Raw genomic sequence first — 27,939 nt, 5'->3', positions numbered from 1 at the left:
TCCTTCCCGCCAGGCGTTCGGTAGCGCCGGGTAGGACTCCGAGCGTTCTCGTTTTCTTCGGTCGTTACCCTGGGCTCGGTTTCTCGATCTGCTTCTGCCTCGCTGTTGCTGCTGCTGTGTCGGGTGCGCAGGTTGCGCTCCCTGTCCCTCCGGTCGCTGAAATTCCACTTGAGGCTTGCCACTTCGTTTCTTGTTTCCCTTGGCGGGCGGTCTCTCATATCTGATCTTGCATTGGTTGGATCCCGTGAAGTGTTCTCCCTTGCACAGGATGCACCTCGGCGTGCACGTGGGCTCGTCTTGGACCGGATGCTCATCGCCGCACCTGTAGCAGAGATTTCTTCGTTCTTCCGGACACACGTTCGAGCGATGTCCCGGTCTTCTACAGTTGTAGCATGCTTCCACTTTGGGTCTGAAGAGGTAGCATTTGTGGATTCCTCCGCCAAATCGAATGGAGTCCGGGACTCTCTTGGTGTTTGCGAAAGTGATGAGCAGGGCTTTTGATGATTTTCCCATCCTTCTTGCGTCCACAACCTCTAGCTGAGGGTTGACTTTCACGATGTCGTCCATGATCTCGGCGTGGCTTTGGTCTTCTAGAACGTGATACGCAATCCCCTTGATGCTGTTGTCCGGTGCCGCTACGTACGCACACGTCGAATAGACTTGGTCTAGGGTTTTGATATGCTGTACTTCCGCGTATTTCCCTGCGCGTTCCATAGAAGGGGTGCTCACGGTAAAGGAGTTGTTAAAAGGATTGATCCTTACCTGCTCGTGTTGCTTGATTTCCCCAAAGTTCACTACGATGTCCAGGCACAGGGCGTTCAGTAGTGTAGTGGCCGTGTGGTCACGGAGCCGAAGTCCGCCTCTCGGCCGGTGTACGATCTTGTAGTCGCTCTCTGGCAGACGCGGGAGCGGCTTCTTTTTATATGGGCGGCGTCTTATCGATGCGTTCATCCCACTGGTCTGGGCGGCCTTGCCGGTGGCGTCCGTCGGTGTCATAGCTGCATCCTATTGGGCACTGGCGTCCCCATGCTTGGGGCGAGCTCGATCATGGGCTTTGATGGCAGCCTGTATCCATAGGCTTCGGTCTTCATATTCCTCCGGGGAGATTTCTTCTCCGTCTACGGCGTACTCCATCGCGACAGCGTCGGTGACGGCTCGAGGGGCCGGCGGCGACGCCGATAGCGCCTCTAATCGCGCTAGGCCTGAAGTAGGCCCAGCTCGGCTAGTTGCGGCCGGTGAACGAAAGTGCCCCTAAAGGGGTAAAAAGGGGTCTTGCGCCTCGAAAAACCGCGGCAGGGTTCCAGGCATTCTCTGTGATCTTGTGGGAGCAGGTCCGGGTCTGCTGGTACAGAAAGTCGCTCGGAAAAGACCAATAACTCGGGAGCCCATACGGAGCACATCCGCACGACTCAACGCGCCAAGCGTCCTCCAGCTTGCTCGTAGAATCAGGGCATATTGGGAAAACTTCAGAATGGCTTTAGAGGTTTCAGGAACATAACCTGGTTGTGCTTACTCAGTCTACTGAAATATTCAGAGAAGAAAGCAGACAGCTATACGTGGATTTTTTATACATTACTCGAGTCCTTGACAACATAAACCGCTGCATTTATGGGCTATTATTGAAAGAGAAGGCATAGCCAGCGACAATAATAATAATAATAATAATAATAATATTAATAATAATAATCAGCCTATTTATGTCCAGTGCCGGACGAAGGCACTCTCCCTGCGATCTCCCTGGTATCGCTCCCTGCGATCTCCTAATACCCCTGTCCTGCGCCAACCGATTCTTACTAGCACCCGCAAATTTCCTAATTTCGTCGCACTATCTAGTCTTCTGCCGTCCTGTACTGCGCTTTTCTTCTCTTGGTACCCATTCTGTCACCCTGATGGTCCAACGGTTATCTAATCTGCGTATTACATGACCTGCCCAGCTCCAATTTTTTTCTCTTGATGTCAATTAGAATATCGTCTCTGCCCGTTGGCTCCCTGATCCAAACAGCTCTCTTTCTGTCATTTAACGTTATGCCTAGCAATCTTTGTTCCATCACTATTTGCGCGGTTCTTAACTTATTCTCAAGCTTCTTTATCAGTCTCCAAGCCTCTGCCCCATATATCAGCACTGGCGAAATGCAATGGTTGTACACATTCCTTTTCAATGCTTATGGTAAGCTGTCAGCAAGGAGCTGACAATCTCTGTCGTAGGTGATCCAACCCATTTTTATTCTTCTGTGAATTTCCTTCTCATGCTCAGGGTTCCCTGTGGTTAGTTGACCTAGGCGAACGTTTTCCTCCACAGTCTCTAGAGGCTGACTTGCGATCTTCAACTCTTGTTCCCCTTCCAGGTTATTTATCATTATCTTTGTCTTCTGCGTATTAGTCTTCCGCCTCACTCTTAGACTCTCCCTGTTAATGTCCTCAATCATTTGTTGCAACTCGTCCGCAGTGTTGCTGAATAGAACAATGCCATCGGCCGACCGAAGGTTGCAGAGGTCTTCGCCGTCGATCCTTACTCCTAAACCTTCCCCGTTGAATAGCTTTAATATTTCTTCTAAGCACGCAGTGAATAGCATCGGAGAGATTGTGTCTCCTTGTCTGACCCCTTTCTTTATAGGTATCTTCCTATTTTTCTTGTGTAGATTTAAGGCGGCTGTGGAATCTGTGTAGATATTTTCCAAGGTATTTACGTAAGCGCTCTATACTCTTTGATTACCCAATGCCTCTATGACTGCTGGTATCTCTACTGAATCAAATGCTTTTTCATAATCTATGAAAGACATATAGAGAGGCTTATTGTACTCTGCGGATTTCTCGAGAACCTGAATAATGAGATCGACGTGATCTATTCTAGAGTAACGTTTCCTGAAGCCAGCCTGCTCCCTTGGTTGACTAAATTCCAATGGCGCCCTTATTCTGTTGGAGATTATTTTGGTATATGTTTTATAAAATACTGGGAGTAAGCTAATGAGCTTATAATTTTTAAGTTTTTTAACCTCGCCCTTTTTGTGGATTAGTATATATGCATTGTTCCAGTTTTCAAGGACCCTTGCAGTCGATAGACACTTCTTATAGAGAGCCTCCACTTTTCCTAGCATTAGGTCTCCTCCATCTTTTATTAAATCGACTGTTATTCCATCCTCTCCTGCCGCTTTTGCCCGTTTCATGCCTTGCAAGTCCTTTCTGAGCTCATCTCTAGCTATAGGAGGAGTTTCTGTATACTGTTCATTATTGTTTGGAATAGAGTGCTCCTGAGTTATCTAGGTAGTGTAAACATCAGTATAGAATTCTTCCGCTTCTTTTATTATACCTTAGAGATTGCTAATGATATTAACCTACTGTCAGCGCATACATCTTGGTTTGCCATATGCCAAGTTCCCTTCTCACTGATTTCAGGCTGCGTCCATTTTTAACGGCTTCTTCGGTCTTTCTCACGTTATAATTTCTAATATCATTTATTTTCGCCTTGTTGATGAGTTTTGACAGTTTCGCGAATTCTATCTTATCTCTTGAGTTGGACATTTTCATTTTTTTGTCGTTTCCTTATTAGGTCCGTTGTTACTAGGGAGAGCTTGCTTACTGGTTGCCTTGGTGCCTTGCTTCCCACTTCATTGCTGCCTCTGAAGCCGGCCTCATTACGGTTTCATTCATTGCCTATATGTCATCATCATCATCACTCTGTTCTAAGGCAGCATATTTGGTTGCAAGTACCGCCTAAATTTGTCTGCTTTTACCCTTACTGCCTCTAAGTTGACCCTGTGTTTTCTTGACCAATTTTACTCTTTCTCTGTTCAAAGTGAGGTGAATCCTGACGCCTCACTAACCTAGGATCAATACAATTTACCCTACCTATCACAGTTACATGCTCCACTATGTTGGTATCGGCAGAAACTATGAAATCAATTTCATTTCTTGTTTCACCAGTAGGGCATTTCCAGGTCCATTTTCTGTTGATACGATTCCTGATAAAATTGTTCATTATTCTCAGCTTATTTGTTTGGGCGAATTTTACCAGCATCTCTCCAATAGCATTTCTAGAATCGACACCGTAGTTGCCAATTGCCTCTTCATCCGCCTGCTTTTTCGCCACTTTTGCATTGAAATCCCCAATTACTACTGTATACGGCGTTTGACTTTTCTCATCGCTGCTTCAACATCGTCATAAAACTGATCTACTTCCTCATCGTCGTGACTGTATATTAGAGCGTAGGTCTGTACTACCTTTAATCTATACCTCTTATTTAGTTTGATTACGACTAATGCTACTCTCTCGTTGATGCTGCATAATTCGTCAATGTTGCCCGCTATGTCCCGTTATATACGGGCCCTTTTCCCGGAATCACTCGATTTCACCAGACGACATCGAATCGCCGTCGCACCCAATTAAGGTGCGCAGAAGCACATCTAACACGTTCCCGGACCTGCGAGACAAGTTGGCGAACCCCCACGCGAGGCGCCGCACGTCCAGGCAATTTGGTGGCCCCTACTTTGTGCGCCGCACGTGGAGCTATTTTCCCACTGCTTGACTCTTCCCGAAAGTGCAACGGGAGCCTGGCACGGTTACAGGTAATCTGGGTCACTAGCGAAGTTGTTTTGCAGCTCTGAAAGGTCGCTCGAAAGGAACCCGTCTCCCCCTCGCTGAACGCTTGCGAACCCGGAGGCAACACCATGGCAAGTGATCCTTCGGACAGTGGAGCCCATGGAGCGACCCCCTGAGCCGAATGTGACTGCACTCGCACGGGCGCCTACCATTGTACGGAAATGACGACACCTGAGCGGGCTCGACAATTGGTCGAAAATGACGACACCTGAGCGGCCTCAACGATCGGTCGAAAATGACGTGACCACAAGACACCAAAGGTGTTAAAAGCCAGAGACAGGGAGCGGAGAAGAGCATTCCTTCGTTCATTCATCTCTATCGGGCTTCTTGCCACGGGCCGCAGCGTCCAACATGCTGCCGGCCATCAATTACTTTATTAGTGTTAGTTTCTTCGTATTCTTACTGTCATCATCATCATCATCATCATCAGCCTAGTTACGCCCACTGCAGGGCAAAGGCCTCTCCCATGCTTCTCCACCTACCCCGGTCAAGTACTAATTGTGGCCTTGTTGTCCCTGCAAACATCTTAATTTCATCCGCCCACCTAACTTTCTGCCGCCCCCTGCTACGCTTCCCTTCCCTTGGAATCCAGTCCGTAACCCTTAATGACCATCGGTTATCTTCCCTCCTCATTACATGTCCTGCCCATGCCCATTTCTTTTTCTTGATTTCAACTAAGATGTCGTTTACCCGCGTTTGTTGCCTCACCCAATCTGCTCTTTTCTTATCCCTTAACGTTACACCCATCATTCTTCTTTCCATAGCTCGTTGCGTCGTCCTCAATTTCAGCAGAACCCTTTTCGTAAGCCTCCAGGTTTCTGCCCCATATGTGAGTACTGGTAACACACAGCTGTTATACACTTTCCTTTTGAGGGATAGTGGCAACCTGCTGTTCATGATTTGAGAATACCTGCCAAACGCACCCCAGCCCATTCTTATTCTTCTGGTTATTTCAGTCTCATGATCCGGATCCGTGGTCACTACCTGCCCTAAGTAGATGTATTCCCTTACCACTTCCAGTGCTTCGCTACCTATCGTAAACTGCTGTTCTCTTCCGAGACTGTTAAACAATACTTTAGTTTTCTGCAAATTAATTTTCAGACCCACCCTTCTGCTTTGCCTCTCCAGGTCAGTGAGCATGCATTGCAATTGGTCTCCTGAGTTACTAAGCAAGGCAATATCATCAGCGAATCGCAAGTTGCTAAGGTATTCTCCATCAACTTTTATCCCCAATTCTTCCCACTCCAGGCCTCTGAATACCTCCTGTAAACATGCTGTGAATAGCATTGGAGATATCGTATCTCCCTGTCTGACGCCTTTCTTTATAGGGATTTTGTTACTTTCTTTGTGGAGGACTACGGTGGCTGTGGAGCCGCTATAGATATCTTCCAGTATTTTTACATATGGCTCATCTACACCCTGATTCCGTAATGCCTCCATGACTGCTGAGATTTCGACTGAATCAAACGCTTTCTCGTAATCAATGAAAGCTATATATAAGGGTTGGTTATATTCTGCACATTTCTCTATCACTTGATTGACAGTGTGAATATGGTCTATTGTTGAGTGGCCTTTACAGAATCCTGCCTGGTCCTTTGGTTGACAGAAGTCTAAGGTGTTCCTGATTCTATTTGCGATTACCTTAGTAAATACTTTGTAGGCAACGGACAGTAAGCTGATCGGTCTATAATTTTTCAAGTCTTTGGCGTCTCCTTTCTTATGGATTAGGATTATGTTAGCGTTCTTCCAAGATTCCGGTACGCTCGAGGTTATGAGGCATTGCGTATACAGGGTGGCCAGTTTCTCTAGAACAATCTGACCACCATCCTTCAACAAATCTGCTGTTACCTGATCCTCCCCAGCTGCCTTCCCCCTTTGCATAGCTCCTAAGGCTTTCTTTACTTCTTCTGGCGTTACCTGTGGGATTTCGAATTCCTCTAGGCTATTCTCTCTTCCACTATCGTCGTGGGTACCACTGGTACTGTATAAATCTCTATAGAACTCCTCAGCCACTTGAACTATCTCATCCATATTGGTAACGATATTGCCGGCTTTGTCTCTTAACGCACACGTCTGATTCTTGCCTATTCCTAGTTTCTTGTTCACTGTTTTTAGGCTTCCTCCGTTCCTGAGAGCCTGTTCAATTCTATCCATATTATAGTTTCTGATGTCCGCTGTCTTACGCTTGTTGATTAACTCAGAAAGTTCTGCCAGTTCTATTCTAGCTGTAGGGTTAGAGGCTTTCATACATTGGCATTTCTTGATCAGATCTTTCGTCTCCTGCGATGGCTTACTGGTTTCCTGTATAACGGAGTTACCACCGACTTCTATTGCGCACTCCTTAATGATGCCCATGAGATTGTCGTGCATTGCTGCAACACTAAGGTCCTCTTCCTGAGTTAAAGCCGAGTACCTGTTCTGTAGCTTGATCCGGAATTCCTCTAGTTTCCCTCTTACCGCTAACTCATTGATTGGCTTCTTGTGTACCAGTTTCTTCCGTTCCCTCCTCAAGTCTAGGCTAATTCGAGTTCTTACCATTCTATGGTCACTGCAGCGTACCTTGCCGAGCACGTCTACATCTTGTATGATGCCAGGGTTCGCGCAGAGTATGAAGTCGATTTCATTTCTAGTCTCACCATTCGGGCTCCTCCACGTCCACTTTCGACTAACCCGCTTGCGGAAAAAGGTGTTCATTATCCGCATATTATTCTGTTCTGCAAACTGTACTAATAATTCTCCTCTGCTATTCCTAGAGCCTATGCCATATTCGCCCACTGACTTGTCTCCAGCCTGCTTCTTGCCTACCCTGGCATTGAAGTTGCCCATCAGTATAGTGTATTTTGTTTTGACTTTACCCATCGCCGAGTCCACGTCTTCATAAAAGCTTTCGACTTCCTGGTCATCATGACTGCAAGTAGGGGCATAGACTTGTACCACCTTCAATTTGTACCTCTTATTAAGCTTCACAACAAGACCTGCCACCCTCTCGTTAATGCTATAGAATTCCTGTATGTTACCAGCTATTTCCTTATTAATCAGGAATCCGACTCCTAGTTTTCGTCTCTCTGCTAAGCCCCGGTAACACAGTACATGCCCGCTTTTTAGCACTGTATATGCTTCTTTTGTCCTCCTAACCTCACTGAGCCCTATTATATCCCATTTACTACCCTCTAATTCCTCCAATAACACTGCTAGACTCGCCTCGCTAGATAGCGTTCTAACGTTAAACGTTGCCAGGTTCAGATTCCAAAGGCGGCCTGTCCGGAGCCACGTATTCTTAGCACCCTCTGCAGCGTCACAGATCTGACCGCCGCCGTGGTCAGTTGCTTCGCGGCTGCTGGGGACTGAGGGCCAAGGTTTGATTGTTGTATTCATATAGGAGGTTGTGGCCCAGTACTGCACCAGGGTGGCCAATCCTGCTCTGGTGAGAGAGTGCGTTACCGGTTCTGGTCACCGGGATCAGGCCGCACTCCAGGCCTGTTTGTGCAATTTTCTCAACACACGTTTTTTTTTGTATTTTCCGGTGGAGAATTGCGCTGCACCGGGATTTGAATCACGGTCCTTTTGCACTGGAGACGGATACTCTACCGTCCCCGCAGGAGTTAAATTAAAAATTGGAGAATGGGGTTTTGCGTGACAAAACCACTTTCTGAATATGCACGCCTTAGTGGAGGACTCCGAAAATTTCGACCACCTGGGGTTCTTTAACGTGCACCAAATTCTAAGTACACGGGTGTTTTCGCATTTCGCCCCCATCGAAATGCGGCCGCCGTGGCCGGGGTCCGATCCCGCGACCTCGTGCTCAGCAGTCTAACACCATGACCACTGAGCAACCACGGCGGGTCCCGCAGGAGTTGTACGCCTCATTTAACCTACAGTGGTGCCCAATTTGATCAGTCAAGGTGGGCCAATCGGAGCTCGGTTATACCGCATGGATGGCACTCGGCTAGAGAACCTGGTATTTATGACGTGCACATGTGTGGCCACACATAATTGAGGATATATAATTTTTCTTTTAGGAGGGTTTCCGTACAGTGATAAAATGAAGGAAAAGACATTAAAAAAAAGGGGGGGGGGAAAGGAACATAACTTGTGATTTGAACTCGTGATCCTTCAATGTTGCCCGGAAAGGTAGCTCAGTCGGTTGGTTCGTCAAGCCAGCGGTTACTTTCAAGCGCCATAGCTCCTGCTCCGAGCCTCATACTTATGTGGAAAGGGGCTGGTGGTGTCCGCGACAGTCGATTTTGGAATTGGAGGCAAACTTGCCAAGTTTGCCTCCAATTAAAACTGCCTGCGATGCCTATAGTGCAGCTCTTATCTCACTCAACATACACAGCTCTATATACGTGCATCCGGTGCAATGCTTTCCGTTGTATCAGCAATTTCAATGTCATGGCCGATCATGTAAGCAAACGTAGCTGTTTACTATTTACAATATCCAGAATTGATCAAACGTGAAGTTGTCACCGGCATTCTGCGTGGTTGGAAGGCATAGTTTCTTGGAAAAATGGCCGCCAGAGGAGCAGCGTGAACTCGAGCCGCTTTAGAGACTAGGAAAACTGCCTTAAAATATTTAGACATGAGGGGAAGCTTCGTTAACAAGCTATAACACGGCAATCAGCACTCGAATACGACGAGAGAATAATTGAGACGTAGAAAATTCCCTTGAAATAAATCTGGTTTGCGAGACAAATGCTTGTATGTATTGAATCTCTTAAAAGATGAGGGGGGAAATATGCGCTCACCGAGAGGGCATCGTGAGCACGAGACCACCACCAGGCTCCTTACGGGGATGTGGAGAGCTTCGCGGCCGGAACGAAGCCTCCCCTCTCCGCCGGCCAGGCGTGGAAAACGCGCTTTCCGATCGCTCAAGGTTGCGCAGGAATATTATAGTTCTAGCGTCTAGGAAAAGCTTTAACAGGTGCGAGGACGGCACGCATAGCGTGGGAAGCTAGCCGCCGGAATAGCTATCTTCGAGAGCTATTCTATATTATATTATATTATACTTTGAGAGCTATGACTGATGCTTTTCTATATATATGTATTCATCTCATCTATGCGATCGCATGCGCGTGCTGTTTCTTTGTCTCTGCGTGTAGTAGTTAAGACAGCCAGTCTAATGGCGGAGAAGAAGGAAGGAAAGGAAAGCAAACTTGCAGCGCCGTGGTTTTAAAGCGCGACCGTGGTAGAGAAACGGAAAGGCGATATAAGCATGCGTGGCCATGATACGCACACGACAAACTGCCTTACAATATTTAGACTTGAGGGGTAGTTTCGTTAACAAACTATAACACGGCAATCAGCACTCGAGTATAATTATAACCCTAATAATAATTGTAAATATTCATCTCATCTATAGGATCTAAAGCGTGCGCTGTTTCTTGCCTCTGCGTGTAGTAGTTAAGAGAGCCAGTTTAAGGGCGGAGAAGAGGGAAGGAAAAGAAAGCAAACTTGCAGCGCCGTGGTTTTAAGGCGCAACCGTGGTAAATTATGTAAATAAACCTCCAGTTTTTATCTCAAAATCCTCCTCAACGTCAGCCAAGTCCCGCACTCAAAGGCAAGATCTAATAACTGGTGAACAGCGGTGGGACTGCCCTCCAGGTCCAATAGTCCTTATTGATTATGAATCCTACCCCGTATTGCTTCTTATCCGCGATGACGCTATAGCAGAGGACATGGCCCTTATTCAGCAATGTGTAAGCCTCACCAGTTGTTCTAATCTCTCTAACGCCGACAATATCCCAAACAATGTCTGACAGTTCTTCGAAGAGTCCTGCTAAGCTAGCCTCACTCGAGAGGGTTCTGGTGTTAAACGTAGCAAGGGTTTGTTTCCATTGGTGGCCTGTCCGGACCCAGAGATTCTTAGCACCCTCTGCGTCGTTGCAAGTTTGACCGCCGCCTTGGTCAGGTGCTCCGTAGCAGCTGGCGACTGCGGGCCATTGGTTAAATGAAGAGATCATCAGGGACGTTGTGGCCGAATACTGCACCAGGGAGGCCAATTCCTGTTCTGGTGACGGAGTGTCTTTGTTCAAGCTTAGTGGGCCTTCCTAATGTGGTTGTACCTGGATTAGTATAGCTCCACTCACTTTCGGCATCTTTCGCCGGTGTCAGTGGTCACTCCAAGCCTGCAGATGTAGGCAGCGACCGTATACAGCTTTTGAGAGAGAGAGTTAGCTAGAAAATATAGCTTGCGTTGAACGGGAAGGGACGAAAAGCGAGCAGCAACTTGATAACAAAGGGCTGAGGTAGAGGATCCCTTTATCCACACTGCTGTTTACGATGCACCTGGTGAGCATGGAAAGCACGTTAGAAGGAAGTAATATCGGTTTAATCTCTCATATAAACAGGTGGGTACAGTAGTAGAGCAGCCGCTTCGAGATTTGTTTTATGCGGATGACATTGTGTTGCTAACTAACAAGGAAAGGGATATGCATTGTCTGGCTAATACCTGTCGACTGGGACGTGAGAACCTAGGTTTTAAATTTTGCGTTTAAAGATGAGGTGTTATTGATAATAATTGAAAACAGTGGACAGAGTCAATAGAGGACCAGGAAATACCTCAGGTAAAATAATATTTACACCTTGTTTTATGGATAAACGAAGGCAATAGATATATAGAAACGGGAAAAAATAACGGCCAAGTGGAAGAGAAATGCTGTAACAATGAAACACAGAGCGCAATGGGATACAAAGAGTACAAGGTGCTCCAGGGTATGTGGTAAGGTGTAATAGTTCATGGACTTGTGTTTGGAAGTGCGCTTGTTTGCCTGATGTCAGGGGCACAATCAGGACTCAATGGCAACCAAGGGTCAGCAGGACGCCTGGCATTCGGTGCTCACGGAAAGGCAACAAATGAAGCTGTGAAGGGTGCTATGGGCTGGACAAGTTTTGAAGTCAGGGAAGCTCAGAGTAAAATTGATCATGAAGAACGACTCACGAATATGTAAGACCGTAAATTGGCTGGGAGTGTGTTAAGATGTTTGTTATGTAAAAGCGTTGATTAACAATGGAGGGAAAGTACTAGTAAGCTTACCAGTAAATACGCGACCAATATACTACACTGGAGCAACTGACGTCAAGCGAAAAGTCACAGAGGCCGAGATAATCTCATGGGTGGCAGCAACGGAAAAGGAACCTGCCATGAGTACTTACTTAAGAGGAAAAAACGAAATCAGAAAAGATGCATTTTATGATAACTCAAAGGGAAGCTCTTTACTGTTCGAAGCGAGATCAGGGTGCTTTAGAACACTAACTTATAAAGCGAGATATAGGAAGAGAGAAGAAGCATGCGCTTGTTGCGGTAAAGCTAGGAAAATGATGGAGCATGTTTTATTAGAATGTGAAGCCCAGCTGTCGATTTAGGCACCTCTTGCCTCCTTGAAGCGCTTGGGTTCAACGAGAGCATGGGGAAAGTAAACATGTCCGCAACAAAGATTAGTTAAAGGCGATTGGAAGATTGGTGGAAGAAAAGTAGGGAAACGACAAACAACAGAGGCTTACGAAAAAAAAAAGTTTGTACTAGCGATTTAGAAAGTTTGATGGTGAAAATATTTCGAGGGTTTTATTTTGTTAAAGATAGGTAGGATATTAGGCAGTACGATAGCAAGAGCTTGTTGGCGCAGCGCACCGTTCCGTTCCACAGGGAACGCTCATCCATCCGTACAACCCGACCATTATCGACAGGGGCGCAGGCCCCGTAGTGCCACGCCAAGGGGGAGTGAGTGAAAAACTACTGCGATGTTATTTCTCACCACGCAAAATCTTCAGGCGTATTATAGCACTGTATTACGAGTTCATGCCGGAGGGCATTACGCAATCACCGCGTCGCTGTGCGCGATCTGAAGTCCTCCACGCGGTGCCTCATTCAACGCGCGCTAGTGAACTTTGGGATATTATATTCCTTGACGCTGAATTACTTTTACTTGCTTTTGGTTTTCGATTCTGTGTGGTCTTTTCAGCATGGGCAGGGTGCTTCTTGGAAAGGGGGCTAGTGAGGCGTGCACTTGTTTAGCCTTTTTCCGGTGACTGCTTTTCAAATGTTAAACGCTGGATGAAGATGCGTCTGTATGTATCACAACGTTCTTGATTGTTCTAGCCGAGTCTATCTGTTGCGTGTGTTGTCGCGAAACCTTTCGTAATCAGATTGCATGCTTTGCAAGAATAGTCTTGTACATTAGAGAACTTGAATTACATGAATTCGCCTGAGTTGAATGCTGCTGCCGATTATGCAGAAAGAGATGGCGCAGAAATACTCCTCTCTTCTTCAGCTTGTCAGCAAATCAGAAACATGGGCACAGACAGAGCAAGCGATTATTTCATTTTGCTTGAAAGACTCAGGAACACTGGTTGACAGTCGAAGCATAGAAGAGCACGCAGAATTGGTCGTTAAGTCTACAACAATCGTGCAACAATTGTGAAATAGTATCACATTAAAAATAATGACATAATTTTCGCATAAGGAAGAAACTGAAAGATACGCACAGTTCCTCATGATTTCTCAGCGTCTGTTCGACTTGCCCGCGGCAAGCTTATACAATTCGCGAAGCAGAAAAAATCCGCCTCCGTTCCAACCGGCGAACGGGAATACGGGATCGGGAAAATAGGGATTATTTTTCCTACCTTCCAATTATCTGGTATCTCACAAGTTGATAAGGACTGTTCGAAAATGTGGCGCAGGATGATGCTGGAAATGTTGCTAGCATTTTTCAGAATTTTTGTGGTAATGCCATCTGCACCGGAACTATTTGATATATTAGGTTTGTTAATAATGATAAAACTTCCTGAGATGTAAGGTGTATTGGTGCCAGGTATTATTAGTCTACTTCCGGAGGCTGTGGCCTATTAGAACGGTCTTTGTTAGTGAAAACAGCTGTAAAGTAGCCATTGAGCATGCTTGAAGAACTCTCAGGTCCAACCGGGTTCCCACTGTCCTCTAACGATGCTATGTCATCACGGGTGTTCGGAGGAGCAATCATTCGCGTAAAATTTCCCGAGGTTGCTTTCAATAAAATAATGCAGGTTATGGGATTAGTCTATTTTTAGCATCACGAAGCGCGTTGCAGTACTGCCTCTCTAAGTCTTTTTTTATTCTCACTGATGCTTCGGTGCCGGCAGGCTTCGCGATTTCAAAAAGGCACTTCTTGTTCTCTAGTGTTAGAATAGCAACGAATAGCGCGCAGAGGACGAGACAGTAAAATTCAGACACACGCGAGCAGCATGAGCGCTAACTTCCAACCCTCCATTCTAGCTATTCTTTGCTATTCAAGTCATGCACCAACAATCCCGAAAAACCACGCTGCTGAATTAGTGTTAGACGTCTCCTGTATAACAAGGGCTTTCACATGTTAATGCGCAGCGAAATGCGCGGTATATGAGTGCCAGTTAGTTGCAACAATATTTATTTGAGTCCAGTCATCATTTATTGGGCTAAATGAAATGTTCCTTATAAAGGATTCGGAAATTGTTCGCCAGCCATCACTGATGGCGTCGAAGTTAGCTGAATTATAGTTCAATATATACTTTGGAATCGAATCCGTATGGTCGATGGTATGTTGATTGTGAATTGTTGCAGGCGACAGTGAATAGATCAACTTGCGCTGGTTATACGGCTTGCCGTGTCTGGAGCAGATGACAGAACTAAATCTAATATGTTTGAATCTCGAGTAGCTGTGCCTTCCAACTGAACCAAGGAGAAATTAAGTATGGTATTAATACACTCACGCAAGGTGCGTGAACAAGAAAGCAATTAATTTAGGGAAAATGAGATATCCACCCAATCGTTGTAACTGCTACAAAGGCTCTGCTGCAAAGGCTCTGCTACAAAGAAGCTCTGGTGAGCTCAGATGGTGGAGCGGCTGCTCCGGTAAGGCGGTGGTGTCGAGTTCGAGTCCCGGATCAGGACCAATTTTTCTTCAACTGCGAGGCTTTTCTTTTGAGGAACCTGTATGGGTTTCCTTTGTAGCAATTGCTACGATCGGGTAGATGCCTCTTCCCTTAAATAATTGTTTCTCTCCTGCTTGCGGGTTTCCGCATAACTATTACGTCAACTAAGAAAGCAAGTGAAGCCAGTCAATGCTGGGGTAGTAGAAGTCGCCGAAGAGATGCGTATCAGCTTTCGGGAACTTGTATCTGATTTCTAAAATTTTATCGTGCGAGTTAATGACAAATGTATCTTGGTGGTGAGGCGGTCGGTAGCAGACGTCAAATAAGGTCTTTGACGTTTTATACGTAACTCAGACTCATAGTATTTCTATCGAAGTAGCGGCGTGTATTATAAAGGATTCAATGTGTTTTCTTATAGCAAAAAGAATGCCTCCTCCCCGCCGATCGTTCCTGTCTATTCTGAAGATTCTAAAGTTGGGGGTCGTCGTCGGGCAGGATTTCTTCATCATCAATTTCGAAATGTAACCACGTTTCTGGCAGTAAAATGATATCGCAATCGCTGTTTTCGAGATAAGCAGAGTTCTTTCTGGGCAAATGCGCTAGGTATGTTTGTTACGGATAAGGATAGGACCGAGTATAAGTTGCTGTTGTCAGTTAAGGAGGAATTATTAGTGTGCCCACCACTCGATTCTTTACGCGCTAACTATTGTGAGCACTGCGTGACAGTGTCGATTGTCGTATCGTACGCAGACATACATTTATCTACCCGCATTTTACCAACATTTACTTGAATGAGATAATTCTTGTTTACGCATAAGTTAATATTTTTTTTCCGTGCAGGCGCTGTTTCAATGAAAAAATCCTCCAGTATTGCGAACTGTGTGCCTTTTAGTTTGTAGCCCTTGTGTAGAATCTGTTGTTTGCCTTTAAAAAATGTAAATTTTACTATGTTTGGTCGCCATTTGTCGGTACGGTATTTTCCTAAGTGTTGAGCTCGCTCTACTTTAGCAGGATGAATTACTATGCCGAGGTGTTCCGAGCGCAGCTCAAGTTCTTTGTTTTCGGCGCTTGACCGTGTATATGATGGGTTGTCTGGTATGCCAAAAAAAGAGTGAATTGTTTCTTCCCATGCGCATTTCTGCATCTTCGCAACAAGATTCTTTTTTTTGTTTCTCAGGAACACCTCCTAAAATTGACCCACTGGAATAATCTGAGGCTGGAGGCTGGATGCTTTTTAGTTCAATCATATATACCATAACGCTATGCATTCTGGTCGATAGCTCTTTTAATATTACGTCCACAGACGCCTGCCAATGCTTAGGAGTACGATGTTCAATAGATGACGCCCCAAGCGGATGTGCTTCCCCTTGCCACCACTTGCTGCCTCCGCGGCAAAGATAAAAGGTGAAAGTGAACGTTGGTTGTCAGAAATACGTGAGAAAAAGAGGGCCGTACCTAGAACATTTAGAAACCACATAAAATTATTAGGCAGGAAGTCAACAACAATACAACATATCCTAGAGGAAGATGGAAACAAACTGGCACTGGAAGTGGCAATAAATTACATTCGAAAAATAAAAGCCGAATCTATCCAAGGCAATGACGAGGTTGTATTTAAAGATCATGAAAGAGAACCAGGTGGAAAAGGAGCTGGCACTGACAAATTTAATCTGGAAGAAAGCCGAAGAGAAAATTCCTAAGCGAAACCCCACAGGGCTAGACGAGGTTCCCGTTAGGCTGATTAATGAACTAGGACCAAAAAGTAAGGAAGCTCTCGTGGAAGCAGTGGAATACGTTTAAAAGACCAATACCAGAGATTTGTCGACAAAGTCGAATGAATTAAATTTATAAAGGTAAGCTGGAGAAAGATAGAATTCACTCGTATAGACCGTTGACCATTACATCGGTAATATACAGGCTAGGAATGCAGGCAATCAAATTAAAGCTGCAAGCATTGGCAGAGAACAATGGCATTTTGGGAGAACTTCAGAATGGCTTCAGAGTAGGTAGGCATTTGGATGATAACTTATTCGTTCTTACTCAGTGTATTGAAATATCAAGAGTAGAAAGCATATGAGGACTTTTAAGACATTACAGGAACGTATGACAACGCACACTGCAACATTTTATAGGATGTCCTGGAAGGGGAAGGCTTAGGTGCCGATTGTCTACAGCTTTTGAGATAGATTTGCCTAGAAAATACAGTTTACGTTGAATGCGAAGTGATTAGGAGCGAAGAGAAAGTTGATATCAACAAGGGACCGAGGCAGGGGTGCGCTGTATCTCCAATGATGTTTAAGATGTACATGGTGAGGATGTAGAGGGCGCTATAAGGATGTTCTATCGGCTTTAATCTATCGTACAAACATGCGGGTACAGTAGTAGAGCAGCAGTTCCAGGTTTATTTTCTGCCGTCGAGACTGTGTTGCTACCTAACAAGCAAAATTATTTGCAGCGTCTGGCTAATATCTGTGGACAGGAAGGCAAGAATTTAGGTTTGAAATTTAGTGTTAGAAAATAAGGTGTTATGGTATTCAATGAAAACAGTGAACAGACAGTGGTAATACAGGGCCAGGAAATACCTCGGATAAGAGAAAATAAATACCTTGTTATATGGATAAACAAAGGCAATAGATATATGGAAACGCAGGAAAAAACAATAACAGTGAAGGGGAAGGGAAATGGCAGCCGTAATGAAGCACAGATCGATATAGGGATAGAATAGGTACGAGGTGCTCCGAGGCATGTGGAAAGCTGTAGTGGTTGCGGGAATTCCTTTTGGAAATGTGTGTGTGTTTTTTTTGCTTTAGATAAGGGGTATAATCAGTACTCGATAGGAACCGAAGGTACGTGGGAGGCCTCACATTGGGCGCTCGCAAGGTGACTACAAATGAAGGTGTGCAGGGTGATTTGGGCTGGACTAGTTTGAAGTGACGGAAGCTCACCGTAAATGAAAGAAAGTAAATGGGCTGGGAGATTCTTTAGGTATCTGTACAGGAAAACATTGATTCTCAGTAGAGGAAAAGAACTAGGAAGCTTACCAGCAAGTATGCGGCCTGTAGGGTAGGCAACACAGCAATAAAGAAGGTCAAGCGGAAAGTCAGAGAGGCTGAAATAATCTCATGGGTGCCGGAATGCAAAACAAACCTGCCATGAGTAACTACTTAAGGGGAAAACACGAAATTAGGTAATAAACAATTTGTGATAACTCAAAGGGAAGCTAATTACATTTCGAAACCAGATCGGGATGCCGTAGAACACGCACTTATAAAGCGAGATATAAGAAGGAAGAAGAAGCATGTGCTTGCTGCGGTAAAGCTAGGGAAACGATGGAACATGTTTTATTAGAACGTGAAGACATCTCCCCAGCGGTCGATTTAGGCACCGCTGGCTTCTTTGAAGCCCTTGGGTTCGGCGAAAGCAGTGGAAAAGTAAAACATGTCCGCAATAGAGATTTGTAAGAGGCGATTAGAAGATTCGTGGAAGAAAAATAGGGAAACGACAAAGAAACGGAAACCTACAAAAGAAAAGTTCACAATAGGGTTCAGAAAATTTGGTTGTGGGAGTTCATAGCGTTTTTTTTTAACCTAGGTAGGACATCAGGCAGTATAATAGCAAGAGCTTGGTGGTGCAACCAACCGTCCCGCTTCAAAGGGGACACTCATAACATTCATCCATCCGTTCATCCATCCACCCATCCAACAGGCAAAGGCGAAGCGCTCGCGTGTTCCCCTTCCTAAAGGAGCACCACCGACGTCACGCACGCGCCCTGCACGGAAGCGCATCATATATCCTCATTCTCCTCGGCGCTCCGCCAAGCGCAGGTGCTTTTTCAAACTAACTGAATTTCACAAATCTGAAGTGTAATATGAAGTGTTCTCTGAAGACGTTATCACTTGAAACGTGGCGTCACGCGATGACGTCTTCGTCAAGTGATGATGTAACCTGATGACGTCATATGATTGCTTTTGGTGAAGCAGCACAGTGTGCCCTTCCCACTTCTTTGCACTACTACTGGCACGGGCCCCCTCTTTCGCGTGAGCTCCACGTACGTGGACGCAAGAAAGAAAAGACCAACTATAGGCAAATAGATTGGCTGTAAAACACTAATTTGGAACTGCGATATGACCAGTTGTTAATTGGTGATGACTGTTACTTATAGGACCCTAACTCTGACGCTCTTGTGCGATCGCGAAGACAGTTGCAGGCATCCCATCTTTCCTGACTCTATACGTGTCCATTGCATTAGCTCGATCCCTCTGTCGGTTCTAACCAATTTATTACCTTATTTTGAAACTGTCGCATTATCTGTAACAAACGTGACGCACTCGCTAGTTTTATAGCTACTGTAATTACATATGTTGTCATAGGAAAGGGATCATTTCTTTACAATGCTGTGAATAGCGCAGAATACTTTCCCTGAATACATTTTAAGTATGCAAGCATTAACGAGATAGACACAGTGGAGGAGTTTTGATTCTTGTAGTAATTCGTTTTGTTGTTAGTAATTTCGAAAGATGAAGACAAATACGAAGGCTTTGGTACAAGGTAATTTTGAAGAACGGGCAACATTTAATGCTTGGTGCATTTTATCGAAGCCCCAGGAATGAAAGCTTTTCACCGTTGGGTTTCTTGTCCCATCAGTCGTGAAACACATACTGCCGCTGGGTAGTCGCGCGTTACTTTAACATGTCACATGTTCAGTGGATAAGCAACCGCCCTGTTCTTTTATTGCGGCGGCCTTATTCCCGGAATTTCACTGCTTGGTAGCAACGCATAGACAACAGTTTCATGATTTCTCCACCAGGCAATGGAGGGATTTTAACTCGCCGCTCAATTTGATCTTACCGTTATTCGGAAAGAGTTGTGTCATTTGCATTTTCGGTACCTGGGATTAGGGACCATGCCGGTGTACTTGATAAAATCGTGTGCAATAGTCCTTCGTCTTGCATACGAAGACAAAGTAAAATTTACATTTACCACAAAGGCAGTTTTGATTTGATCAGCAATGCTCTCACAAACTGTTCTAATGAATTTCTTAAGCTGAGTAGACCCTGCTGTTAAAAGTCATCGTAACATGCGACAGGACAAAAAGGTGCACTTACGTGCCCAAACGCGAAAGTCAGGCGGAGCTTTGGAATGAAACGACTGGACTCTTTGCTTTTGCTTGTCACACCACTCACCTCAAGCGGGAAGCATTCATTGCTTCCTTTTCGTTCCCTTTTCCGGTGCAGTCCCTAAAACACAGTCGGAGACGACGCCGCTTCTGTTCTCCTTCCTTCAGCGCGTTGCTTGCCCTTGACGCCCTCGGCACCCGTGGCATGCAAAGAAGTGCGCCCACACGCGCACGCACAGACACAAGCACCACTGTAACACTCGCAATATTGAGGACTTGTGGAAAATATTTAAAAGTAAGTTTCTTGGTCTTGCCGGGCGACGCGTACAATCAAAACACCTAAGCACTAAACAGAGACGAGACAATCCGTGATTTACCAAAAGGAATTAATAATCTGTTAAGACACAGGTGTATCCTTTTCAGCGCTTATACAACTAATAACACAGACACGTGATATCACAAAACTGAGGAACTAGGCAAGATAATGAAATCAGTAATAAAGCGCGCGAAATATAATTATTTTTCTTCTCTTGGTAAACAATGTCGGCGTAATCCTAAAGAGTTATGAAAATTGATTAAATTGAACAGCACATAAGATTGCAGTATCCCTCGAATTTCCTCTCACGCAGGTTGTAGTACTGACGGTGTTCACAAAGCGAATTTCTTTAACCGTTATTGTGACTGCATATTTCCTCCACCTGGTATATCATACAGGTCACCATAGGTTACCTACGAGTTAGAACGAACAGGCGCCGACTACGGGACGGTTCCGGTGCCCGAGCCCCTTCCGGAGTTTTACGGTGGCAGAGAGACCTCCGCCCCCCCGCACATGCTTGCACGCACGCGCACACACAAACACACACGCGCACGCATACGACACACACGCACACATACGCACGCACACGGACACACGCGCACGCAAAAACACACGCGCACGCACGCACACGCCCATGCACGCACACACGCCCCCCGGGGAAAAATGAAAACATTGCGCGTTTTTTAGAGCGTATGCCCAAAATCAATTTATCATGTGACAAAAATTTTACTAACCGAACGAAATTCATTGCAGTCTTATATAACCTTTCCTTTACGCGTAATGCGAAGACGTGGGTTGGTATGCCACCTGCAGCCACAGGTTTTTCCAATCACTTTCACTTCCATTTATTTTATTTATTTTGTCATTCAATACAAGTAATGGCACCTATACTGTCCTTGGTGTATGTTTGTTGGCTTATATGACCAATAAAAATTTGGTCTCCTCCGTCTCCTCTGCTGGCGCGCGCAAACACACACACACACACACAAACGCGCGCGCGCGCGCGCGCACAAACGCACACACGCACGCACAGACGCACACGCACAAGCGCACGCACGCTAAAACGTACGCACGCAACTAAAACACAAACGCACGCACGCAACTAAAAACTGTTGTCCCCTAGCTCGATCTGTCCCGTATGAATTCTCTGGTTTTACGTGCCAAAACCGGAATTTTGTTATGAGGCACGCCGTAGAAAGGGAGTCCAGAATCATTTCTGTATGGTAATCATGGTTTTCTGTAAGCAAACTGGAAAACTTGTGAAAAAAAATTGTTTTCACCACGAAGGGATCTTTATCGTAATTTCTTTGCACAGGACACGCGCGTTTTCGCATTTAGCCCCCATCTAAATGCGGCCGCTGAGGCCGTGTCTTGATGTCGGACCTCGTGCTTAGCCGCACAACATCATAGCCGTTAAGCCACCGCGGTGAACTGTCCGTGCCGTCTATAGAAAAGACGACTGTGTGTTGAGGCGGACCATTCGTTGCCGTTAGAGGTCACCCGGCCTGTTACTCGGCCGAGCGCAGGGACGCCCAAGACGGCGGTGATGTAGCAAACGCCAGAAGATGCAGGTGGTGTTCCATGGCGGGTGCCTGTGCGTCTTGATTTGGTAGAACTAGAGCTGCGTGGGCGACGAAATGACATGCGGCGATGTTCCGCTGCACAGATGATGCCTTCCAGGCGCTCACCACATGGAGTCGAGTAAAAATTGCGCTGTTGAAGAGCAGTCAAGGATTTCCAGGGCACTTGTATTGTTACCTGGAGTCGATGCCATGGCTTCGATGGTTGGGATGGCTACTTCCATTACTTTGTCCGCCAATGAAGCAGGTCCGGTAGGATTCATGGTAGAAGGTGTCGCCAGGACCATCTGCACGTTAGCAGGGAGTCGTTGCAAAAAAAAATTCATTCAAGAACGTGTCGTCGATGAATTTCGCGTTGTCTCGGAGGAGCTGCCTCATTCGCGAAGAACATGAATACGGCGTTGGTCGTCGAATTCTTCAGCGGACAAAAGCTGCTGGGATACGAGAACGCTGTGAAGCTGCTATGCGCTGTAGCAGGGCTGCCTTCAGATAGTCACAGGCCGCGGTAGTTGGTGAATCAGTGGTGGCAAGGGAGAGCGCAGCAATGGCGTAGTCAAACTGCGAGGATTGAGAGTGGCAAGATGGACTTGGAATTTCGATTTGACCTCAAGAAACCACGCCAGGAAGAATGGTACCAATACTGTGGCAGGAGAACGACGATGGCCGTTCGCCTCCCACATTGTTGGGGCTCACCGAGGTCCTCGGAAGGGTTCTGGCCTTGAGCACTTGTAGAGTTGGTCTGGTTCATGGTCATGTCCACTACAGGAGCGCATGGCAGGCTCACGTCCGACATCACCAAACTGTGGCGACGAGCGACCGCGTAGACCGGTAAAGCCTCGGCATTCTTAGAGAACAAAGCGACCCAAGGTGTCTATAGTAGCATTTTAAAGCGAACCTGTTTATGGATATGGTTCCGTGCATTTTTGTGTCCGTCAACAAATCTGTGGGACCAAAACTATCATCATCACCAATGGCTCGTGCGATTGCTCACGCGTTTGTTGTCGTCTTCTACCACAGCTGGCTCGTTCGCGCCCCTCGGCGAAACCGCTCGAACGCGCTCTTGCCACTGCTACCACGTTCGCTGTCGTCTTTTTCTTCTTCCGAACGAGCTTCGATGCCGCTCATCATGCCAGCGTTCATGGACTCCCCCCCCCCCTCCCTCTGCGAAGACGCTGACGGCCCACTGCCAGTTGGTGCGACGACTTCTGTCTCACATGATGATGATGATTGCCTTAATCTATTTGGCCCATACCCTCTCACGGAGATTGGTCTTGGGTCAGGCAGATTTTACATATGTTTTAAAGTAATCGACTTCGAATTCTAGACTTTTCATGAATACATTGAACGAGCAAAGCCCAAGAAGACTCAGTACACCGTCATTCAATATTGTTACGGAGGGATGAACGAAGAGAGGAAGCAGAAGATCGCGAGACGCTGGTTGCTGCGGGCTGTAGGCGGTCAATCATCTTTACTATTCAGTCTCACTTTGTATATATATTGTAAATATAATCTTCTACACTCCCAACATCTCCGTAACATATTGGTAGAGGTGCGGGGTACCATGGCTGGAAACGGAGCTCCGAAGTGGACGTCGCATCACCGTCCGCACCATGAATGACGGTGAGAACTCGGTATCAACGTCGTTACCGCCTCCTACGTCACCGTCGCATGCTACGTCGCGGTCACCTTCGGTTATCGTTGTGCAACGCAAGGATCCTGGAACTTTCTGCTGGACCGAAGGCACCGACTTTGAAGAGTGTGTGGCCATGTACGAACGCGTGAGTGGAATCAACAGATGGGACCCTAGGCTTATGCTAGCTAGCCTGTTGTTCTACCTCAGAGGCTCGGCAAAGGTGTGGTACGAAAACCACGAAGAGGAGCTTACCAGCTGGGACCAATGCACAGAGAAATTGACAGAGTTGTTTGGCAAACCAGCCGGCCATAAAATTGCCGCAAAGCGGGAACTGGCCTCCCGCGTCCTATCCCCACAGAGTCCTATGTCTCGTACATCCAGGATGTGCTGGCACTTTGTCGTAAGGCCGGTCACGACATGACAGAAGCTCAGAAGGTCCGGCTCGTGATTAAGGGCATGGCTGACGACGCGTTTAAGTTGCTCATGTGGAAAAGCTGCTGTACAGTTGATGCAATTATTAAAGAGTGCCGACAATGCGAACAGGCCACAAGCCGACGCGTCTTGCAACCATTCGCCAGGCTTCCCAATACCGCCGCAACGTCGACTTGTGAAGATCAATCCGCGCAGCAGCATGCGTCGCTACTCAGAGGACGTGGTGCGAATTGTTAGACGTGAACTGGATGCGATGGCGCCCGCAGCTTTTTGTTCACGTATCCCTGACGCTACCACATTTTCAGTTCCCCTCGTACAAGCCATCCTTCGCCGGGCACTTGAATACATTGGTTTACATTGTGTGTGTGCTCTCGCCAATCCCAGAGCTAACGAACGCCCTTCGACTATTTTCGCTCCACCCCGACGCTTCTCTCCGTGTTATCGCAACCCGACTGAGTGGAGAACTGCGGGCGACCAGCCGATATGTTTCACCTGTCGCCGCATCGGTGATGTCGCCCGATACTGTCGCAACTCGTGGCCCTCAACACTTCGCACGCCGACAAACCTGAGCCGTTTTCACAGAAGTGACCGTAATGTTTCGTCCACCACCGAGTATAACAGTGCGGACAACTCTGCTAGGAACACGCGGTACAGCCGCTCACCATCGCCGCGCGGACACCAGTGTTTTTCACCGCAAACGCATCGACTATTTCCCCGTTCGTCGCAGCCACGTCGCCTTTCGTCCCCTGTGGCTTTAGCCGCGCCCTTTCGGAAAACTAGGAAATGCAGCCCTCGGAGTTGGTGCTGTATCGCCGACTACTGCAGCAAATCCTCTGTCTGTACCCCCAAAAAGTGTGATTGTCGTCAAAAAAGACGGCGTACTTGTCCAAGCACTCGTCGACACTGGAGCCAACGTATCTGTGATGAGTGCTAGCCTACGTACGTAGACGCTTAAAGAAGGTCCTCACCCCAGCAGCTGCCCGAGTGCTTCGTGTGGCCGACGGCGGCGTGCTGGTTGTTCTTGGAATGTGTACTGCGCGTTTAATTATAACCTGCCCCCCTACTTCTATTCTATTTGCTGTGATCGACAACTACCCTCACGACGTTATCCTTCAATTAGACTTTTTAATCCATTCATTCTGCTCTGATCGACTACGCGATCGGCGTTCTTCAGTTGGAACTGCCTCAACTCGCCGATGCTCCAAGCAGCGCCCCACCGCACTTGTGCTTGCTTCACGATGTTCGTCTGTCACCCGAGGCAGTTACTTACATCACTTTGACCTCCCGGCCACAGGTTCCTGACGGTGAATATGTGCTTCGACCCATCATTCACGTGCTTTATAACTGGAACGTTGCTGTTCCGCATACGTTGGTCAGGGTTACTAACAACAACGCCGTTCTAGCGCTTCTGAATTTCAGCCTGTGCATGCCCTCAAGTGATTCCGGCAGGCATGTTCTTGGCCATCCTTTCTATTGGTTCCGAATTTGACACTGAGAGTCTGAATGCCGCGATTTGTTTATTGCAATTGCAATTGCAGCTCACAGCTCTGGTTCCTTAACGGATGACTTCGCGAAAATGGTTGCACCTTACCTCCCCTCTGCACAGGCCACGGACATACGTCACCTGCTTTAATTGTACAGTAACATCGTTGATTTAGGCGATAGGCCTTTAGGCCAAACATCTGTCGTTCACTACCGTAAAAACACTGGAGACACGAATCCTATTCGTCGGCGTCCCTATCGGGTATCGCATGCTGAACGTCGAGTCATCCAATCAGAAGTGGATAAAATGTATCCGCAAAGGGGTCATGGAGCCAACAGCCAGCCCTCGGGTTTCGCCTGTCATCCTTGTGAAAAAGATGCTACCTGGCGCTTTTGCATCGGTTATCCCCACATAAACAATATCACCCGAAAAGAAGTATACCCACTACCACGCATCGATGACGCCTTTTACTGCTTTCACGGAGCTAAATAATTCTCGTCCATCGATCTTCGATCCCGCTACTGGCCGATTTCAGTTGATGAAATGACCGCGAGAAGACGGCCTTCATCACGCCGTATGGCTTATACCAGTTCAAAGTCAGGCCCTTTGGCCTATGCAATGCTCCTGCAACAATTGAACGTATGATGGACTCTCTTCTGCGAGGCTACAAATGGACCACCTGTCTCTGTTACATTGACGACGTTATTGCTTTTTCTCCCACGTTCGGCCGCCACCTTACCCGACTCGCTGCAATTCTCTCGGTCTTCCGAAAAGCCGGCTTTCAATTGAACTCCACGAAATATGATTTCATGCACCATCAGATTACCGTGTTGTGACACCTCGTCGACACATCCAGTATACAACCATATCCGGAAATTTTTCGCACCATTCGCAGTTTTCCTGTGCCGCGTTCGGCTTCTGACGTGCGCTGCTTCGTCGGCCCTAGTTCTTACTTTCACCACTTCGTCAAAAACTTCGCCTACATGGTCGCCCTTTGACAGATCTTCTTAAGAAGAACGCGCCATTCTCATGGGGCTCTGAGCAAGCTCACGCGTTCGCCGTCCTCATTGGGTTTCTGAGCACCCCTCCCATACTTGCCCACTTTGATCCATCTGCACCGACAGAAGCCCATACTGACGCAAGCGGTAACGGCATCGGCGCTGTTATCGCCCGACAGCAGAATTGTACCGAATGTGTGACAGCTTACGCTAGGCGCCTGCTGTCACCTGCCGAGAGAAATGACTCCATCACTGAGCGGGAGTGCTTGGCTGTAGTTTGGGCTGTCACCAAGTTCCAGCTATATTTATACAGCCGCAAGTTTTCGATCGTTAGAGACCACTACGCCCTCTGCTGGCTGTCTTCCCTTCGGGACCCCACAGGAGGGCTTCCTCGCTGGGCTTTGCGGCTTCAGGAATTCTTATTTGCTGTCACCAATCCGTCTGGACGTCTGCACAAGGACGCTCACTGCCTCTCGCGTGACTCCGTGGATCCCACTGATCCTGTTGCGCATAATCCGGTGACCTGCATGATGGTTTTGACTGACATGACCGACATGCGCGCTGAACAACAACGCGACACTTCCTTAGAGTCCATCATTGCTGGAGTGCAATCTGGCAGCACCAATGGCACGTGCCGCATGTTTGTGCTGCACGACGGCATCATCTACCGCCACAATATCAACCCGGACGGCCCCGAGTTGTTCTTGTCCTTTCTCGTTATCTGCGACCCGTCGTTTTCGAACAACTTCATGATGCACCGACGGCGGGACACCTTGGTGTGTTGCATACATACTACCGCGCACGACGCCGGTTCTTGTGGCACGGTCTCTACCGCTATATACGTCGCTATGTCGGAACTTGCGAATTGTGTCAGCGCCGGAAGAAACGTCCCCTGCCACCTGTCGGACGACTCCATCGAATTAAAGTTCCCTCTGAACTGTTCTTTCGTGTCGGCATTGACCTATTTTGCCCTTTTCCGACGACTACTAGAGGGAATTAGTGGATCGCCGTCGCTACTGATTACGCGACACGCTAGGCAATAACAAAGGCGTTGCTGACTAGTTGTGCAACAGACGTCGCCGATTTTCTCTTTCACGACGTCATTCTCCAGCGCAGTGCCCCTCGACAGTTACTTACAGACCGCGGCCGCTCGTTCTTGTTTCGAGTTGTGGAGGACCTCCTCCGCTCTTGTGCCACTGACCACAAGCTGCCCACCGCCTAGTACGCACAAACGAACGGTCTTACAGAACGTCTATAACCGAACACTCACGCAGATGCGGTCAGAGTACGTTTCCAACGATCACCGCGACTGGGACGCAACGCTGGCTTACGTGACATTAGCGTATAACTCGTCCCGACATGAAGGATACTCAGCCTATCATCTTTTGTATGGTGGCGACCCCAGATTGCCCTTTCACACCATCCTACCTGCTGTGCCCCGCGTTGCCACTGAGTACGCTCGCGAAGTCATCGATCGCGCTGCATGGTGCGTCAAATCACCCGATCTCGCTTATTACCCTCGCAGCAAAAACGCACTGCAAGAAGAGCGTTACGACCGGTGCCATCGCGATCTTCAGTTCACCCCAGGTGCTTGGGGGCTGCTTTGGTCACCATGTCGTCGGCACTGCTTCTCCCTGAAGCTTCTCTGTCTCTACACAGGGCTTTATGAAGTTCTACATTAGGTTAACGACGTCAATTACGAGATCGCGCCGTTACAGTTTCAGCCATCCTCAAGTTCACCGCCTGTTGGCGTCGTGCACGTTTCGCCGCTGATGTCATACTTCGGTCGCATTTCTTCGCCTACCATGAGCCGAGATGGCACTTCACCACCCGTGGGTCCTGTTACGGAAGGATGAACGAAGAGAGCACGAAGAAGATCGCGAGACTCCAGGCTGCTGCGGG

At 47.2% G+C, this 27,939-nt stretch overlaps 1 protein-coding gene across 1 annotated transcript in view; it reads left to right on the top strand.

The window, feature by feature from the left end:
* LOC142578522 (uncharacterized) overlaps positions 1–27,939 on the top strand; it is a 317,467-nt gene that overhangs the window by 99,164 nt on the left and 190,364 nt on the right. The gene's annotated exons all lie outside the window — the stretch shown is intronic.

Source organism: Dermacentor variabilis, chromosome 4, assembly GCF_050947875.1.
Source record: "Dermacentor variabilis isolate Ectoservices chromosome 4, ASM5094787v1, whole genome shotgun sequence".
Lineage (NCBI taxonomy): Eukaryota > Metazoa > Arthropoda > Arachnida > Ixodida > Ixodidae > Dermacentor > Dermacentor variabilis.
Note: the sequence above shows the minus strand (reverse complement) of the source record. Positions and strands in the feature narration are given on the sequence as shown.